The following is a 9749-nucleotide window of genomic DNA, read 5'->3' as shown; positions in this document are numbered from 1 at the left end:
GTACTGGAGTGGGTTGCCATTTCCTTCTCCAGAGGATCTTCATGACCTGGGGATTGAACCCGGGTCTCTCACACTGCAGGCAGACGCTTTACCATATGAGCCACCAGGGAGAAGGAGGTGACAGAAGATGAGATGATTGGATGGTATCACTGACTCAATGGACATGAGTTTGAACAAACTATGGGAGATAGTGAAGGACAGGCAAGCCTGACATGCTGCATTCCATGCGGTCACAAAGAGTTGGACATGACTGAGCGACTGAACAACAACAGATACCATAGCTACCAAGGCTGCAAAGCCTGAGGTCCAGTCTCTAGGAATTAAAAGAGGGGATTAGCAAGTATTAGACGAGTCAGACCAAAGGAAGACTTTCTCCCGGATACAATTAGAAGGATTGAAAGAGAATTGAAAGAAAAAAATCTTTCTCTATTCTGTTATCTGTTCCAAGTCTATGCAGTAGCTTAAACCTCTGGGTGCCCTCAAGACCTCCCACATTCTGTGGAGAAGGCAGGGACGGGACCCACAGCACTGACTCTGCAGGGTTCATTCAAGACCTGACGGAGGGGAAAGGCTTCTATGCACCAGCCACTTGCCCTGGAAGCCTCAGAAAACAGCACTTCCGGGGCTCTAGTCCCAGCACTCCTGAGCCCCACCCCGCCCCCTCCAGTCCCAGACATCCATCCTTCCCCAGCTGGAGATTTCAGGGCTCCTTTCCCTCCCTCTTCACAAAGACACTTCTGCCTGGAGAACCAACATTCCTGGGCAGGAGACCCAAAATCCTGGTGCATATTATCAGGACAAGCCTTCCTGCCACATGCTGGGTCCCCTGGAGGGAAGGGAAGAGCGACCTCAGGGCCTGAATAGGGTGAGGCAAGGAAGGCGCCCAGGACACAAAATTGAAGAAAGGGCTCACTCTGTGCTGCAGACCCTCATCCACCTGAGGGTGGGCACCTCACTTACATCACCCTCTCCCAGGTGGGGCACGAGTGCTGAGCCTTGAGCCACTCACTGGGTGGTACTGGACAATTTGGTATCTTTTTGAAAGAGAGAAAATTGGAGCCAATCTGATTCTTCCTTATCTTACACCATATAAAAATAAATTTAGTATGCAAAGACCTAAAGATGAAAAGAAAACATGAAAACTTTTAGAGGAGTAATCAAACATAGCTTTATGATTTGAGGGCAAGAAGGATTTCTTAAAGTAATAACAAAGAACAAACCATAAGTATAATAAAAATGTTGATAAATTCACCTTTGTTACAATTATCTGCTTGCTTTTCTAAAGTCACCGTTGACAAACTTAAAAGGCCAACTACAATCTGGGAAAATACATTTGCACTGCATGTAACTAATGAAAGATTAGTAACCAGAATCTATGGTGGGGGCAGGGGAGTGGATTTTTTAACAACATAAGAAAAAACAGGCAAACTCACAGAAGAGGGAACATAACTATCCAATCAATATACAAAGAGATGTTCAACCACACTACTAACCAGGAAAATGCAAATTAAAATTACAGTGAAATATCAATTCATACCCATTTGGTTGGCAAAAATGCAGAGGTCTGATAATGCCAAATGACTGTGAGGTTATGACCAAACCAAGGTTATGATGGAAACAAGCGATGGTGAGATTGACAAGTGGTGGCTGTCACTGTTCAGCTGTGTCAGGGAGGGTGATGTGGAGGGAGCCGAGGGGATTGGGTTCCCCGCACTCCCATCACCAGGCCTGCGATGCATCAACCCAAGAGGACAGAATGAGAACTCAGCCTGCAGGTTGTGAATTAGGACCATCCTTAGGAAGGCAGTGGAGCTGTGCAAGGGCAAAGATGTCTGGGCATAGCCCCATAACTGGCTTTTTTTATTCTCAGCTCTAAAACTTGGCATTCTACTTCATCTAAGGTTCAACTCTGAACATAACCCTTTCCCCTTAAGATGCCTTCAGTGGTCCCCCATGGCCAACAAACAAGCATCAGATTCTTTATGACATTTTTGTGATGTGACCAACTGACCATCCGGGGTATATTCCACTCGGCCCTACATTCTTAATGATCCTCCTGACATTTTTGTGATGTGACCAACACACCATCCAGGGTATATCCCACTCTGTGCTACATTCTTAATGATCCTCCTGTACAACTAACTGCACAGGCTGAAATCTCTCTCAATCTTTCATCATATGAATCATACAAAATGTATAAATATGAAAGAGGTGGACCTGGGGTATAATCTCATTGAATACCTCCATGTTACAGATGAGAATACTGAGGCCGGACAGGCTGAATGTCTACCCAAGGCCACCCCATGAGACAGAGAACCAGAGGAGACCCCAGCTTTTCTGAGTCCCTGATCAGGGATCTTATCACTATGCATCTCCTCTTGGGTTGATGCATCACAGGCCTGGCAACGGGAGTGCGGGGAACCCAATCCCCTCGGCTCCCTCCACATCACCCTCCCTGACACACCTGAACAGTGACAGCCACCATTTGTCAAGAGGTAAAAATATGCCAGGGAGCTGGACAGGCAAGTACTTGCTGTGCTAGCAGCTCACCAGTCCTGAAGCATTACATCTCTGAACTGGGATGCCCTTGTGTTCCCCTTGTCAGCGGGGAGCGGCCAGATCTCTCTTTTTACTGTAATTGGGTTAGTCTTGCGGGTTTGCCCTCCTCCCAGCTGTCAAAAGAGATTATACAGAAATGTACTGCAGCATCGACCACAGTTCAGGTGCCAGCTGAGGCCGAAGCAGAAGGAAATTTCCAAATGCATTCATTAATCACCCTAAGTACCCCAGGGGCTGCTGGCTGCACTGCCTTCTTCCAGCTGCAATCACTTTTGCTCCAGCCAGAGCTCAGAGGTCTCCCCATCAGCTGCAGTGCCCTCCGCAGGGGCCTGGGCACGGGCTCAGCAAGAGTGGGGGTTGAGACACAGCCCCAGAAGCCTGTGAGGGTCTGTCCTCACCCTGAAAGTGTCCCCTTCCTGAGATGGCATGACACTAAATAGCAAATTTTAAAACACATGATGAGACAAGAAGAAGACCACAGAGCAAAGAAAAAGGCTTTCCTCCTGCCTTTTGAACAAGGCACTCTGCATTTGCATTTTGCACCAGATGGCCCTGCCCCCTAGCCCAGCACTTCATCTGTTTGAGCTGCTATAACAAAATAGAACACACTGGGTGGCTTAGGAACAACAGAAATTTTTATGTTACAGTTCTGGAGGCTGGAAGTCTGAGATCAGGGAACCAGCATGGGTGGGTGAGGGCCACAGACTTCTTATGGTCTCCTCTCCAGGTGAAGACAGCAGGGAGCCTCCTGTATAAAAGCCACTAATCCTACTCAAGAGGGCCCCACCCTCAAAACTGAAGCACCTGAGCAAAGCCCCACCTCCTAATACCATCACTTTGTGGGTTAGGATTTCAGTGTACAAATCTGGGGAGACACAAGCATTCAGAGCATAACAAGCAGTCTCTAACAATAGAATTGAAACATCTGACTCCTCAGAACCCCATCAGTTCTGCTGCTTTGGGGGGCCCAGCCTTCATACCTCCTGCATCAGTAGCTGGACAAGGGTGAGTGGGGGAAGTCTGTGGAGCCAGGTCTGTGAAGACCTCTGACAGTCCATCTCAGTGATCCTCAAACTGTTGAATAGAAAATCACCTAGTGAATGTGTTAGGCAAACTCTCAGGCCCCAGCTCCAGAGATTCTGACTCAGTAAGTCAGGGGAGGGGCCTGAGATTTTGCCCTTCAAACAGGCTCCAGGTGATGCTGAGGTGGCAGGCCTGTGACCCACACTTGGAGGGACAGCGGTAACTGCTCCACTTCACAGAGGAAGCAGCAGAGACTGGGTGCCCTGCCTGATGCACACTCCTTAAGGGCAGGCACCACAGAACCCAGACCTCCACACTCCTGACACCTCATCGTGGCTCGGAGTCTGAGGAAGGAGGACGTCAGTTACAACCAGGCTCTGAAAGTTTCTATCAGTGCTTGTTGAGCAAACTAGAATATCAGCAACTGAATAAATTCACTTCTCCCTTCCACCTATGAGCAAGGCAGGGAAAGATCCTAATGCTGGGAAAGATTTAGGGCAGGAGGAGAAGGGGATGACAGAGAATGAGATAGTTGGTTGGTATCACCAACTCAATGGACATGAGTCTACATAAACTCTGGGAGATAGTGAAGGACAGGGAAGCCTGGCATGCTGTAGCTCATGGGATCACAAACAGTCAGACACAACTTAGCGATGGAACAACAAACAACACAACCAGTGTATAGAGGCAGAATTTTAACAGATGCGCTCTGAGCTACCGTCAAACTTCTCACCATCCTACCCTCAAGAAACCACCTTGTTGGGGAACAAAAATTCAATAAACTCAATGCCGGCTGCCTTGCTGGAGGCCATCCCACCTTTATGATCCAGCTCAACCACAGCTCCCTTTGAAGACTTCCCTCAGAGGTGGGGTGGTTCTGCTCATTTACACTCTGTGGGCAGCACTCTGGGTCTAATCCAACCCACCTGGCCCTCAGCCAGGGCTTCTTATGAAGGCAGTGCTGGCCTTATAGGAGGTGAGAATGGCCCCTGGCCCTGCCCTGGGCTTTGGAGGGCCTTGCTCTGCCCCTTTACTAGCTATGCCCTTTCCAGTGGGTTGGGAGGCCAAGGAGAGAGGGCAAGGACCTGGATCCCCTCTTATAGAATGTTCTGAGTACCTGGGAGTACTTGAGAGTCCCTTGGGCTGCAAGGAAATCCAACCAGTCCATCCTAAAGGAAATCAGTCCTGAATATTCATTGGAAGGACTGATGCTGAAGCTGAAACTCCAATCCTTTGGTTACCTGATACAAAGAACTGACTCCTTGGAAAAGACCCTGATGCTGGGAAAGATTGAAGGCAGGAAGAGAAGGGGACAACAGAGAATGAGATGGTTGGATGGCATCACCAACTCAATGGACATGAGTTTGAGTAAACCCTGGGAGTTGGTGATGGACAGGGAGGCCTGGCGTGGTGCAGTCCGTGGCGTCACAAAGAGTCGGACACGACTGAGCGATTCAACTGAACTGAGTACCTGGGGCCCTGGAATTCCCTGCATGAATGTTCCTGCAATCATCCCCTGCCCTACTCTTCCAAGGGCAGCATTGCTCCCATGGGTTACACCAGCTTGGGATGTGCCCTCCCTCTAGGCCTGAAGGATGTCTAGGAGCAGGAAGCAGAGGGGACAGAACTGACATGAAAAGTGGGTGTCTATAAGAATGAACACAAAGTCCCTCAAGACTCAAAATAAAGAGGGGGCGGGAAGAGAATGTGAATAACTAACTGGGGGCTGGGACAGCAGCCCAACTCTCCCAGCAGTGTCATTGTATTCATTTTCTGTTGTTGTGTAACAAATTACTGAAAACTTAGTGACTTAATACATACTTATTATCTCACAATTGCTGTGAGTTAGGAATCTGGGCAGAGCTTAGCTGGGTACTCTATTTCGGGTCTCTCACAGGGTGCTGTCCAGGGCTGAGGTCTTACCTGAAGGCTTGTTGGGAAAGGATCTGCTTCTAAGATTGTAGCTATTGGCAGAATTTCAGTTCCTCTAAGGTCATTGGACTGCAAGCTTTAGTTTCTTGCTGGCTGTTGGACAAGACCACCCTTGTGTACTTGTCACATAGGCCTTTCCACACAGCAACTTGCTTCATCAAAACCTGGAAGGACTAGCAAGAGAGAAACCACTATCTCGTATAACCTAATCATAGATGTGATATCCCATCCCATTTAATACATACTATTGGTTAGAAGCAATTCATGGAAAAACCACTGTGCTTCAGTTAAAAATTAAATAAATGTGGACTTTCCAGTGGTTAAGAATCTGCCTGCCAGATTCTTCCCTGGTGGTCCAATGCAGGGGGGCCAGGGGTTCTATCGCTGGTCAGGGAACTAGATCCCACCTGCCACAACTAAAGATCCCATGAGCTGCAACTAAGACCCAGCGAAGTCAAATAAATAAATACTTAACAACAACAACAACAAAAGAATCTGCCTGCCAATGTAGGGGACACAATTCAATCCCTGGTCCAGGAAGATCCCACAAGCAGTGAGGCAATTAAGCCCACTGGCCACAACTACTGAAGCCTGAGCCCACACTCTGCAACAAGAGAATTCACCACGAGGAGAAGCCTGTGCACCAAACTAGAGAGTAGCCCCTGCTTGCTGCTACTAGAGAAAAACCTGCTTGCAGCAAAGAAGACCCAGCACAGCCAATAAATAAGTAAATAAATTAACAAACAAATAAAGAAGTAAGTGGTGGTTCATGTCCACACTCAAGAGGAGGGGATTACACAAGAGTGTAAGAGATGGAGCTCACTGGGCATCATCTTAGAAGCTGTCTGTCACAGCCTTATCCAAATACAGAACTCCAAGGAATCACAGAGGGAACTCTACATTCAAACCTGGCCTTTTCTGGGGCTTCGAAATTATATTTACTACTGGAGGAGAACAGATAATATTTTAGTCAACACTGTGGTAGCTTGAGTTACAGCGTTTAAATCTTTAGACACATGGGATGTGGGCCTCTATTAATACTCTCATCCTGGCCTCATAAATATTAGGACAGGCCTGCTTCTATGCATTCATCCTGGCTGCCACTTCACACAGGTAAGGCCTTGTTGGCAGAGTCCCGTCTCCTGATCATTTTTCCCACACACAGCCTAGCATGCCGTTGTGTGGGAGGCACTCAATGAAGTCTGTCTGGGCATCTGCTAGGAGCTGCCTGGCTCCAGGGGTGGCCCTTCTCCAGCCATGGCCATGAGGTAGCTGGCTGATTTTGAAACCTCAGGGGTTGGGCTTCCTCATGAGCAAGAAGAGAGGATCCCACAAGGCACAGGAAGAAAGGGAGAGAAGCAAAAGCCACCACATCAGCAAGGCAAAGCTGACTCCTTCCAGGGGAGCAAAAGCTCTACCTTTAGAGTAAAACCTGATTATCAAGTTTCTTTTCCCTTTTAATTATAAAAATAATGAATATGGTTTACATATGTTTAAATCGAAGAGACAAAAGCACTATAATTCTATCAGTAAACTCCCTTTGGTGTTGCCTGGGCACATAACATACACATATACATGTACATGAGCTCCGAGGAAGCTAGTAAGCTACAGTCCATGGGGTCCCAAATAGTTGGACACAAACGAGCAATTTCACTTTTCCTAGGTGGTGCTGGTGGTAAAGAACCCACCTGCCAATGCAGGAGACATAAGAGACATGGGTTCAATCCCTGGGTTGGGAAGATCCCGTGGAGGAGGGTGTGGCAACCCACTCAGGTATTCTTGCCTAGAGAATCCCAGTGGACAGAGGAGACCAGCAGGCTACAGTCCTTGGGGTCACAAAGAGTTGGACACAATGAATGAGACTTAACACACACACACACACACATACATATATATTCATGTACCTTTATAAATACATATTTTAATTTTATAATGTAATATATTACCTTAACATAATTTTGTATTTCCTTCCTCAGAAAGTTTTTTGTGCATAACTACTGTACACCTCATGCAAAGAGTTGACGCATTGGAAAAGACTCTGGTGCTGGGAGGGATTGGGGGCAGGAGGAAAAGGGGACGACAGAGGATGAGATGGCTGGATGGCATCACCGACTCAATGGACATGAGTTTGAGTGAACTCCGGGAGTTGGTGATGGACAGGGAGGCCTGGCGTGCTGCAGTTCATAGGGTCGCAAAGAGTCGGACACGACTGAGCAACTGAACTGAACTGAACTGTTGCTAGTGGTGGTGGTGTTAAATTTGTGTGGTTTGAGGGCTTTAAAGAAAAAAAAGATTGAACTGTCTATTCATTTATATATCTACTTTTTCAGGACAGTGAATGTTTTTTCTAGATTAAAGAGACAGAACTTAAAAACAACTTTAAAATAGGTGATAGTTTCACAAGTTCAGAAAAGAACACAGTGAAAAGTTTCCCTCCCTATTCCCAGTTGATACCCCTAGCAGTAACCAATGTTAACAGATCCTTCTATGTTATTCCAAAGATAGTTTTATATACAAAGTAAATATACAAATATTTTTTTTATTCTGCCAGGCGAGTGTATGCTTCTTGGTTCTTGTCTCATCACAACAATGATTTGGAGCGACGGACATTAAGGCCCTCGGCGCTTTACAGCTCTTGGGTCTTGAACAAACCATGCCATAGCTCTTAGAAAAATCAGTGTTACAGCTCTATTTTATTTAGAAGATAGCAGGAGAATCCATCCTCGAAGAAGAGAAGAAAGTGGAGGAGCATGCCAGTGAGTGCACGGAGCGGGGGCGAGTGTGGGTAAAGAGAGAGAGAGAAAGAGTAGGAGGGGGAGAGAGAGAGCCCTTTGGCTCCTCTTTTTGTATGTTTTTTTCTTCCCCCTGGGCCTGCTCTATGCAAATTGGGCTTAGTCAGGAGTGCTGTTCTACCTGAAGTCCTCACTCCAGTCCTCGGAACTTCCTTTGACCTTCCTCTGTTCTATTTTTGTGGGCTTTTCCCTTCCTTGTCTTTTAGCCACCGCCATTTTGGACTCCTTTCCCCTATTCTAACTACCTAACAATTCCATCTTATACATAGTGGTAGTATATTACGCACACCATGCTGCACTCAATATATCTTGGAGATAGTTCCCTATCTCTGCACACCAATGGTTCTCAACCTTGGTTGAACATTAGAACTATCTGAGTAGCTTTAAAAAGTTCTGAACGCCCAAGCCACACCCAAACCAATTAAATTAGAATCTATGGGGGTGAGGCGGAGAAGGCAATGGCACCCCACTCCAGTACTCTTGCCTGGAAAATTCCATGGACGGAGGAGCCTGGTAGGCTGCAGTCCATGGGGTCGCTAAGAGTCGGACACGACTGAGAGACTTCATTTTCACTTTTCACTTTCCTTAATTGAAGAAGGAAATGGCAACCCACTCCAGTGTTCTTGCCTAGAGAATCCAAGGGACGAGGGAACCTGGTGGGCTGCTGTCTATGGGGTCGCACTGAGCTAGACACGACTGAATCGACTTAGCAGCAGCAGCAGCAGAAGCATGGGGGTGAGGCACAGGCATCAGGATTTTTTAAACTCCTTTAGATGCCACCAAGGTTGTTACCATTGTTATAAAAAAAGCTTCCTGATAAAGGAAGTGAAAGGAAGAGAAAAAATGGTAATTCCATTATTGCTTATAAAAGAAAACTAGAGTAACCAACTGTCCTGGTTTTCCAGGGATTGAGAGCTTCCTAGGACATGGGACTTTCAGTGCTAAAACCAGGATGAGCTTCTACAAAGAAAATTCATAGAACTTCAATTCAATGCAGTACTAGATGTCTTAGCCAGAGTGAAAAAGAAATAAAATGCATTCAAACCAAACTGGGGAAAAGGAAGCAAAATTATTTCTGATTACAGATGACATGATCTTATACATGGAAAATTTGGTGAGGGGTAACCCAAGATAGGACCAGGAGCTGACTGTGGCTCAGATCATGAACTCCTTATTGCCAAATTCAGACTGAAATCGAAGAAAGTAGGGAAAACCACTAGACCATTCACGTATGACCTAAATCAAATCCCTTATGATTATACAGTGGAAGTGAGAAATAGATTTAAGGGCCTAGATCTGATAGAGAGAGTGCCTGATGAACTATGGAATGAGGTTCGTGACATTGTACAGGAGACAGGGATCAAGACCATCCCCATGGAAAAGAAATGCAAAAAAGAAAAATGGCTGTCTGGGGAGGCCTTACAAATAGCTGTGAAAAGAAGA

This window comes from Bison bison, unplaced genomic scaffold (genome assembly GCF_000754665.1).
Source record: "Bison bison bison isolate TAMUID 2011002044 unplaced genomic scaffold, Bison_UMD1.0 scf7180017864489, whole genome shotgun sequence".
Taxonomy (NCBI): Eukaryota; Metazoa; Chordata; class Mammalia; order Artiodactyla; family Bovidae; genus Bison; species Bison bison.
Note: the sequence above shows the minus strand (reverse complement) of the source record.